The sequence below is a fragment of the Panicum virgatum genome, chromosome 6K (genome assembly GCF_016808335.1).
Source record: "Panicum virgatum strain AP13 chromosome 6K, P.virgatum_v5, whole genome shotgun sequence".
In the NCBI taxonomy this organism is placed as follows: domain Eukaryota; kingdom Viridiplantae; phylum Streptophyta; class Magnoliopsida; order Poales; family Poaceae; genus Panicum; species Panicum virgatum.
The window spans coordinates 44,613,270-44,623,588 of record NC_053141.1 but is presented as its reverse complement, the minus strand read 5'-3'; the positions used below and the strand labels follow the sequence as shown (position 1 = coordinate 44,623,588).

The 10,319-nt window shown below is 48.2% G+C and overlaps 1 pseudogene; it reads left to right on the top strand.

Moving 5' to 3' along the window:
* The first annotated feature begins 5,171 nt into the window (after positions 1–5,171).
* On the top strand, positions 5,172–8,870 carry LOC120713547 (annotated as a pseudogene).
* The last annotated feature ends 1,449 nt before the right edge of the window (positions 8,871–10,319 follow it).

The window sequence follows — 10,319 nt, the reverse complement described above, 5'->3', positions numbered from 1 at the left end:
GGAACGGTGACAGAATTCTCTTGTTTATTGGCGCATGTTCAGATAACTAATTCTGGCCGTACAAACAATGGCATGAGTGAGTGATGACATGACTACTGTACGACGATTCCACGTGAGGATCGGACTGAGGCTGTGTTTAGTTCGGTATGGTGTAAACGCAAAAACATTTTGCGTTTTGAATCTTCTCCATTTGAAGCACTAAATGAAGTCTATTTACAAAACTTTTTGCACAGATGATTTGTAAATCGCGAGACGAATCTAATGATGCTAATTAATTCATGATTAATCAATAATTAGCAGATGGTACTGTAGCATCACTGTTGCAAATCATGGATTAAGTAGGCTCATTAGATTCGTCTCGCGATTTACAGCTCATCCATGTAAAAAAATTATAAATAGACTTCATTTAATACTTCAAATTAGCAAGATTTCTTTTCACTTTAATGCATTTACGGTTTTTTTGCATTTACGAGATAGAACTAAACACACCCTGCATTTACGGCTTTTCAGCTGGAAGCAACCTTCTCCTCCTACGGCTACATACCTGTGTGCCCAAAAAGAAAGCGAAAAGGACGAGCTAGACCAGCCGAGCTGTGCGGCTCGCTAGCTAGCTAGAAGTCGGGTACCGACCACTCGATCACCCAGCACCCAGCACTACTACTTTGTTCCAGACTTTTTTTTTTTTTGTCCCGGCTCCCGTTGGACCCGGGACCAAATGGGGTTTTTTGTCCCGGGTCCAACGGCTAGCCCGGCAGGAGGAGAGTCAGGGGCATTTTGTTCCGATTGGAGCCACCAACCGGGACAAAAAAATATCTTTTCATCCCGGTTGGTGGCTCCAACCGGGACTTGGGCCTTTTGTCCCGGTTGGAACCACCAACCGGGACAAAAAAAAGTGCATCTATCCCGGGTGTAGCCAAGGACCGGGATACAACACTCTTGTCCATATGTTTTATCTCTCCCCTCCCTGCCGAAACACCATCCATTAATTCCCTGCCTTATCTTCTTCTTCCCTCCCCTCTCCTCTCCCTCTCCTCGCTCTCGTTTCTTCCTCTGGCTTGGGGATGAGGTCGATCTGTGCCTGCGGGACAAGGCGACGGCGAGAGCCGCGGCGCAAGGCGGCGGCGAGCTGTGCCCGCGGCGGCGCGGGGCCGCGGCGGAGCAGCGCACGGCGGCGGCGGCGGCGCGGGGCCGCGGCGGAGCAGCGCCCGCGGGCCCGTGGCAGCGCGGGGGCGGCGGCGGCTGCGGCGGAGCATTGGCCGTGGCGCTGGGACCACACAGCGGCGCGGGATCCGGCGAGCAGTGCCCGGCGGCCATGGTGCGGGGCCGCGACGAGCTGAGGCTGCGGCGAGTGGAGGCGGCACTGGGCTACGACGTTCCTTTTTTTTCTTTTTTTTCTTCAATGATTCTGGGATTGAAATTGAAATTATGTGAATGATTTGGTATGGATTAATACGCATGATTTGTTTGTGGATTTCGATTGTGATTGGGTTCTTGAATGATTTTGTCACTGAGAATAAAAGATTTGGAAAAGTGGGAGCCTGCATGTGGGCGAACCGCAGGCGAGGTCGGGCCTGCGAGAATTTTTTTATTTTGCAAAAATATCATTTGTCCCGGGTCGTGAGCTGCCGGGACAAATGGACAAGGACATTTATCCCGGATGCTCAATCCCGGTTGAAAAACCGGGATAAAAGCCTATTGGCAATCGGGACTGAAGCCCTATTCTGTACTAGTGCAGCTGGCCAGCTTTGCATAGCGAGGAACAGCCTTCACTCACACTCTACTACTGGCAGTAAAAAAAAAGTGAGAGGAGGAAGAAGCAGCAGCAGCAGCTTTGGTTATCTCGGCTAGTGAACACTCCGAAAATGAACCCACAGGTGTAGTGGTAGGCCGAAAGCCGGGCCGGGCGCCAGCGTCGCCACCCTACCCGTATCCTAATGGCTGGCACCGCCCGCGTAGCCGAAACTAGACCCCCCACGTTGCAGAGGGGAACAAGGGTGGTGGCCGCGCAGGTCAACCGAGCACGCCGGGAGCCACACGGACGTGTCGCCGCGCGCGCGACGCCCTCGAGCGGGCGCGTACGGCAGCGCCGCGGCGGCCGGCCGTGGCTGGGTGCCTGGCGCGGAGGGGCGGCGGGCGTGCGCGTCGCTGTCTCGCTCGCGCGGCCGAGGCAGGGCCGCAGGAGACGCGGCCGGCGTGGGACGACGGGGCCGGGGATGGGCAATTGGGCATGGCCGCTGCCGCCTGCCGGTGCCGGGTAGGTGGAGCGGCCCCCAACTACCAGCGCCACCTGGCTCGCCACGGGCCAATCGCCCGCGCCGGTGGGGTCCGGCTAGCTAGCCGCGGGCATGGGCAACGCCGCGAACGGGGGGGCAACGGCTCGGGGCGTCTCGTCGCGTCGCGTGCGGCGTTGGCGCGCCTCGGGTAAGGTCAGTGGGTGTGGCGTCCGTCCTTGTCCGCTGCGGACCGAGCCGCAGGGGTGCCGGGCGCACCACGGTGATCTCAGCGCGAGAACGCCGGGGAAGCCGACGTGCCGCGCGCAGGGTGGTGCTCCGTGCGCCTCCACGCCGGCCGCCGGATTTAGTTTTATCGAGCGCGCGCCCGCCTCGTCCCCTGGCCGGCGGCCGGGCCTGCGCCTGTCCCCGTCCGTGACGCATGCGGATCCAGGGACGCTCCCCGCGCCACGAGTGCGCCTCGGCGTTGACACCTGATGCGTCCGTGTCCGGGGCCACGTGTTGCCTTTCTACGGGTGCATACGCCATGGAGCGAGACCAAGCGTCCGAGTTGGCACACGGGCAGGTCGTCTCTCCTGGTTTTCTACTAGCTCTTCTTTTGCTAAAGGCCGTGTTTGGTTGGGGGTGTAAAATTTTTTATGGAAACTTTTTACTCTTTTGACCACTAATTAGGGGTAGTAAATGAAGTCTAATTACAAAACCACCTCGACAACCCCCCCGTATAAATCGCGAGACGAATCTAATGAGGCCTTTGACCGCGTGATTAGAGGACGGTACTGTAGCATCACTGTAGCAAATCATTAATCAATTACCGTCATTAGATTAGTCTCGAAAAGTTACACCCATCCCTAAAAAGATTTTGCAAATAGACTTCATTTAGTACTCCATACATGCGAGATTCTCTTTTCGAGAAACGTGCGCGAAAAAAACCCTGTAGTAACTAAACACGGCCAAAGAAAAAGGAGAGAGGCAAATGCGAAACGAAAGGGAGCTCAAGGTAGAGGCGGCACGAGTTGACCAGATCGCCGGTGTATCCCCTTTCAAAAAAAAAAAGAAAGCTGACGCGGAAGGAGACGATTCCGTGCACAACTCAACGTGGCCCTCGCTGATTAGCTCCTGCAAAAATGGCATCTGCGGAGTCAATGCCAAGACTTGGTCGTGGGCTGAGGAACCCACAAGCTAGAAGAAAGATTGGATCAGATGACAATATATATTTTCCGATCTGGGGAGCTCGCCTGATGCTGCACGTATCGCGTTGTCTCGAGCTTAACCTGCCCGAATAAGCTAATGAGAACCTGCCATGATTGGTTAACCGAGGACGGCGACGACGACGACGTGATGACCACAGCAACGCAACGCAGATAAACAAAGCCTTCTCAAGCTACTACTACTAGTAGTAGTAACCACCATATTATTATTCAGGCCCTGAATTTCAGGGTGCCGATCCAAAATGAGATGATGAGCGGTTCTGCTGCGTGCTCGATCGACCAACAAGCGGTGCAGATGTTGCTACGGAATGATGCTTTGCTCATCCCGTCATCCGTGGCGGTGGTTGTTGGATCTATTTGCGTGCAGGCATTTCGTCATGTCAACCTGCTTATCGATCTCCTGCCATCGTGACATCATTGGGCGCGGACAGACTGAGTAAATGGGTAGCAATTCTCTACTGACTACACTGCTGCTAACAAACGGGCAGTGCAGCAACTCTGACCAGCCCGTTGACGATGATGCTGTGTCCTCGACGTGTGGGTTCGCGGTTTTATGGAACACAAAGATCCACCGTGTAGCGCCCTAGCCGCACCATCGTCAAGCCACGCGCCCACGCACGTGATGCGACGCGAACCGGAAAAGGGTTGTATAAGGTCTAGGCACGGCGACGACGCCAAAGGGCATGCGTGCGGGTCGCGGCTGATTTATTTTACGATTGATTTCTTAATATGGATTTTATTATGTTTTTACGTTCTCATCATGATCGAGTCCGTTTAGGTTACGATATAGTCTTGGTGTTCGATTCTTACTGTATAATTTGGATCCAACCATCAATAATACATGTTGGATCTAGTTTTTAGTGGAAAAGACTAAAGGAGCGATGATATAGTGCCAACGACAACGTAGAGCATTTCCAGCAGTTCTCTAATAAGCATCTCCAAGAGTTTCTAAAAAATACTCACAAAATTTTGTTGTTTGCCAACTCCCAAAATAGATACGGGGAGGCAAAAAAATATATCTCCAATAGTTTCTTATTTTTAGTCCTAAAAATGAGAAGTTTGTGGCCCCACAAGAAAAATTCCGCGAGAAACGTCGTGAGGGAGGGCGATTGGGAGCCGCGAGGGGTGCGTATTTTTACGCACAAGGGAGCCCAATTTACTAATTGTTAGGAGATGGGAAACCATTGGAGAGTGTGTTTTTTTGCCTTTTTCTAAAAAATAAGGATGGAGAAGATAAATAAAGAACTCTTGTAGATGCTCTAAAGATAGTATTGCAATGTCCCAATACCACTTTCATATATTACTGAGAGAGATGCTTTTACAGTTCTCAGATAACCTTCTCCCAATACAACTAATATATTAGCAGAGCCAAAATTCACCTTTTATTAGAGGAGAGTTGGGATGAAATATTAGGACAACCCAATAAATTATTGGAAAAAGTGTTAGATTTTGGGAAACTACCAGAGAGAGGGAGACTGGTGAAGATGCTCACGCCATCCAGCCAACTCAACAACTCGCAACTTCTCCTTCCATATCTCTGAACTCTGAACCCACTAGAAAAGCCTTTCAGATCCTAGACTTCCATGCTCCGTTTTCGGCCAAGACTACTTGAGTCCGGCGGGCCACAAGCACTACTAGCCTGCCCACTAAATATATAGAGGCGTCCAATTTTGACGGTGCCCGATTTCACCACTTCACCCTACAAACGCGCAGGTGCCCTGTTCGTGTCAAGATGTCGTCGGAGTCTGGCTCTGTCGTCGAGTTCAAACTCGACTATTCGGGAACCAAGAACCTCGCCATCGGCGAGGCTGTCTACTCCAAGAACTTCTCCGCCGGAGGGCACCTCTGGAGGATCAACTCAGGAAAGAGGACAATAGCGAGTACTTATCAATTTACCTTGAGCTCATGAGCAAATCCAAAAACGTCAAAGCCATCTTTAGTGTCTTCGTGATGGGAAGAGACGGCACTCCATCTACATCCGACGCAAAGAGGACCCTGGACGTTTTTCCACCCGAGGCTTACTGTAACACCTCTGGTGTTAATTACCTATATTTAAATTTAATCACGGCTATTTGTTTTAAACTTACGCAATAAACCACAAGATGAAATTTTTCTGTCAGCTCGGGCCGGATCGGTCCGATCGGTGTGAGTAACCGGTCAGACTGGTCGAACCTGTATGACCTAATTGACCCCACAATCATTAAAACAGGAATCTCATTCTCTCTCCCCCCTCACAGCTCACTCTCCCTCTCTCCCTCGCGTTCACTCTCTCCCTCTCCTTCCCTCACGAGCTCTCCCTATCCCTCATGAGCTCCCTCTCTCTCTCTAATGCCCTGGAGTCCAAATCCTCCATCCCAAATCGATCTCAAGGCCAAGGAGGCTTCAAGATAGCGCGGAGCACCTTCTCCTCCACATGCTCCTCCCCCGAGGTGCTTTTGATTTCAAGTTCTTCGTGCAAGAAAAAGCTAGTTCTAGGTATACAAACTTGCCGACCCGATCTATCTTCCTGGGAGGTTCTAAGTGATTTCTCTTGGTCAATCGTCTCTATATGCATCCCTTAGCTAGAATCTAAAAGGGTTTCGATTTTGGTTGGTTAGTTTTTCCCCAAGAAGGATTTTTATTATTGGCGATTTCTGTTTTTGGCTGAAAACGTGCTTGTCGAAACTTCCTACACTTTTGTCGGAACTTCCTACGAATTAATTTGGGTAAACTGAGGACCTTTTGTCGGAACTTACCCAAAACTTCCGACGATTGTCAGAATTTCCTTCAACTGGGTCGGAACTTCCTATCAACACTGAGCAGCAGTGCTTGTAAAATGCATAAAAAATTACAGAAAAATCAGAAAAATACAAATCAATTTTGTTAGCTCCGTATCTTCATGCTCTACATGATAGAACAATGAAATGTGCTGTTTGACAATTTTTATATACAGTTTTATTTATGTTTAATAAAATACTTTTCTAACTTGTTAAATGCATAATTGGAGTTAGGAGCATGCTAAAAACATAGAACCAGTTGGATTAGCTTTTGTTTTGACATGTAGTACTTAGGGAAGTTAAGGCATAGCGATTGTTTTTGGATATCGGGTGTTCAAAAATTGAAAAATCATATTTGCATTCACTCATATCATATACATACGTGTAGCAGCTGCAGCGGAGGAGGTTGTATATGAGGTGATTGCGGAGCCCCGGGATCGGCAGGAGCAAGCCCAAAAGGAGGTTCACAAGGACTCGGCCCAAGGCCCAGTTGACCCTAGCTTTGAGCAGCAGCTCGAGGGTAAGCCCCGGTGCATTATCCAATAATTTAAATTTATGACATCTATATATGTATCTATTATTTGTGCATTACATTTTTAAAAATTATTTGGAACTCTAGTTGCATGATCCTTAGGTTCCCTTGAGTCCATACTAGTATGTGTAGGTCGATACCCTTGCCATGCTAAATAGGACTCGGTAGGACTCGAGTAATTTCCTGTTACTCGCGAGATATAGTATGTCTTTATATTTTATATATGAGCTACTGAAGTCAAGAATGGAAGGAGATGAAATTGGAGACCGGGCGGGGAATGTTAGCCGTCTGTGTCAATTAAGAACCGTACCGTTGTTGGCAGTGCTGATCGGGGATTGAACTGTACTAACCGCATGCCGGAAGTAGGAAGTAGTCGAAACCGGTAAGCCTAGTACTGCCTTATTTCGAAGGTACAGAACTTCACCACCACCCCTTAGGGCGAGTCGAGTAGTCGCGGAGAATTGGAGATGCATGTATTTACTTTTGGTGGTCTCTCGTTGAGCTCGGCTGACTATATGTAGTGGGGCGGTTCTGTAGTTCGAGGCAGGGAGGGGAATGGTTAGTGCATGTGGTCCGACGGGACATATGCGTACCGTGTTGGTTATGTCCATCTTGTAAGGTTAAATCGAATCGATTTGCCGTATCTCGCGGATATGAGAGCCTTGATCTCTTTGTCACATCGTAGTAATGAGATGTGGAATATGTATTACATATGATGATGCTTACTCTGATTTGTTATTCAATAACCTGCCATGTTTGCTCTATGTAGAAAAATGCTAGTGATGGTTATGCTATACAAAATCTTGAAAATAAGGATCCACTTTTAATGTTTTTAAGCAAAACAAACTCACCAGCCAAAAGTCTTGCATGTCTAGATATTGAGCTAAGTATACCCATAGTCGGGTAAGTCTTGCTGAGTATTAGTTGCTCAGAGTTTGTTGCCACAATTATTTCAGACCATGCAAGCGTAGATTTCTACCCTTGCTGCGCCAAGTTTATCCGCCTTGAAGCGGACGGTTGGGAGGTTGCCGGTCCAGATGCTTAGACTGACTACCGATTGCAAAAGTGTGTGGTCTCTTACCGTAGTGTCGGGTTTTATGTTTACCTAGACCCTTGTTTACTTTACAGTTGGACTTGTAAATTAATTATGTGATTGACCCCGTTTGCAAATTATTTCAGGACTAAATTCTGAGTTGTAAAACTTAATGTTTCATAGTATGTATTGTATTTTCAAGTATTGTCGTACTTGTACCATCTACGCTCACCTTCGTGTGGGACTAATGGTGTTGTTTCGATCGTGCGTGGGTTGAGAAAGAACTGTCAAATTAAACCATTAAGCTAATGCGTCTGATGTGTTTAAATGACAGTCATTACACTTAATTTAGAGTTTTAATTTGGTGCTTCTGTAACACTTGGCACCGCTTCGTGAAGTGAAGCGATCTCGAGTTACTCTACGGCACCAACGGCCGGGCGACGATCATGTGCGTGGTCATCGTCTTGCGAGACGGCGGCCCCCTGGACGTCCCGCCCTCCGACATACGCAGCGACCTTGGCGTCCTGTTGGATTCCGAGGACGGTTCCGACGTTTCATTCATCGTCAACGGCGAGGAGTTCCCCGCTCACCGATCTTCAAGGCGCAACTACTGGGATCCATGGCGGACGCCAAGATGGCATCCATCACCTTGCATGACATCGCGCCCGCGATGTTCAAGGTCATGCTTCGGTTCAGGTACACTGACGATCTGCTTCAAGATGAAGACGAAGATGACGACGACAATGATGCAGATTCAGATGAAGACGACGATGATGATCATGATGATGATGAGCTTGGACTTAGAGGCCATGCAACAAAGAAGCTTCAAGATCTGCTCGCCGCGGCCGACCGCTACGCACTGGACCATCTGAAGCTTCTATGTGCTAGCAAGCTGTGGGATAACATCTCTGTGGATACAGTTGCTAGTACTCTGGCTTGTGCTGAAATGTACAACTGCCCGGAGCTGCAGAAGAGATGCATCGATTTCTTTGCGGATGAGAAGAACTTCAAGAAGGCTGTGCTGACCGACGATTTTGCTCAGTTGGTGCTGAAATTCCCGTCGATCCTTGCTGAGCTGAGGATGAAGGTCAGGGTGTAGGGACATGCATATGCGGCGCATGTAGTTCTATTTTGAGACTCATCAGTAGTAGTTGGATCTGTACCTGATGAAGTCTTTTTTTTTTGAAAGATTTGTACCTGATGAAGTCCTTCGTAGTTTCAGACTACAATTATATGTCCTCTAATCGTTTGAACTTAGCTCAATGATGAAGTTGCCATGCATCTGATGATTCTCTTTGTGACACTACCATACTGAATCTTCATAGCTTTTGATCGTATTATACTTCTGTGTCTGCTTTCTCATGAATTTGTTTGCATGTGATTCTTCTGTTTTTGCTTGCAGGCTCGCAGTCTGTGTGAAAAAAAGGAGAAAAGTCCAATTTTTACCCGCGAACTATCGCAAAAAGTCTGATTTTCAACCTTCATCACAACTACTAAACCGGACAATATAGGTCATCCAACTGTCAAAACCAGGCAAATTTGGCCCTTGGGTGGTTTTGAAGGTGGTTTTGCATTTTCTAAAAAAAAATTAAATAAATCTAATTAGATCTAAAAAATCAAAACTAATTTACTTTAAATCAGAAAAATATGAAACTAGTACTAAAATATTTCTAAAAATGTAACATATATATTATTGCTCCATTTGAATCTTAGTTATTAAAAATAATAGGCATAACTACAAGCAACTAAATATTATGAACATAAAAAAATTAGATCTGAATAGCTCACAAGTCATGTGATAATAGATAGGTTATATTTTTACAAAACTTTTGATACCCATTTCATAATTTTTTGACTTAAAATGAATTACTTATAAATTTTTAGTGTAAAATTGAAATTTTTTAATTTTCACAAAATGAAAAATCAGCTTCAAAACCACTCCATGGCCAAATTTATCCAGTTTTGACAGTTGGATGGCCTATATTGTCTGGTTTCGTAGTTAAAGATTGAAAATTGATTTTTGTGATAGTTGAAGGGTGTAAACCAAACTTTTTTTTAAAAAAAAATCAAACTGGAATAGACAGACGTAGCAAGCCGAGACCTTATGCGACTTTACCAGATTTTCTTGGACCTCAAACGCCTGGACAAAGCTGGTATGGCGTCCGTCTCGCGCGCGTCCTTCTCCGCTGCGGACCGAGCCGCAGGGGTGCTGGGGCGCCACGGTGATCTCAGCGTGAGGACGCCGGGGAACCGACGTGCTGCGCGCCGGGTGGTGCTCTGCTTCGCGCGCCTCCACGCCGTGGCGCCGACCCCGCCGGCTTAGTTTTATCGAGAGAGCGCCGCCTCGTCGTCCCCTAGCTGGCGGCCGGGGGCCTGTCCCCGGCCGTGACGCATGCGGATCCAGGACGCCGCTACCCGCGGGCTACGAGTCCGCCGGCGTTGACACCTTGATGCGTTCGTGTCTGGGAGCTCAAGGTATAGAGGCGGCACGAGCTGACCGGATCGCCGGTGTATCCCCAGCTGACGAGGAAGGGGCAGACGATTCCGTGCACAACTCAA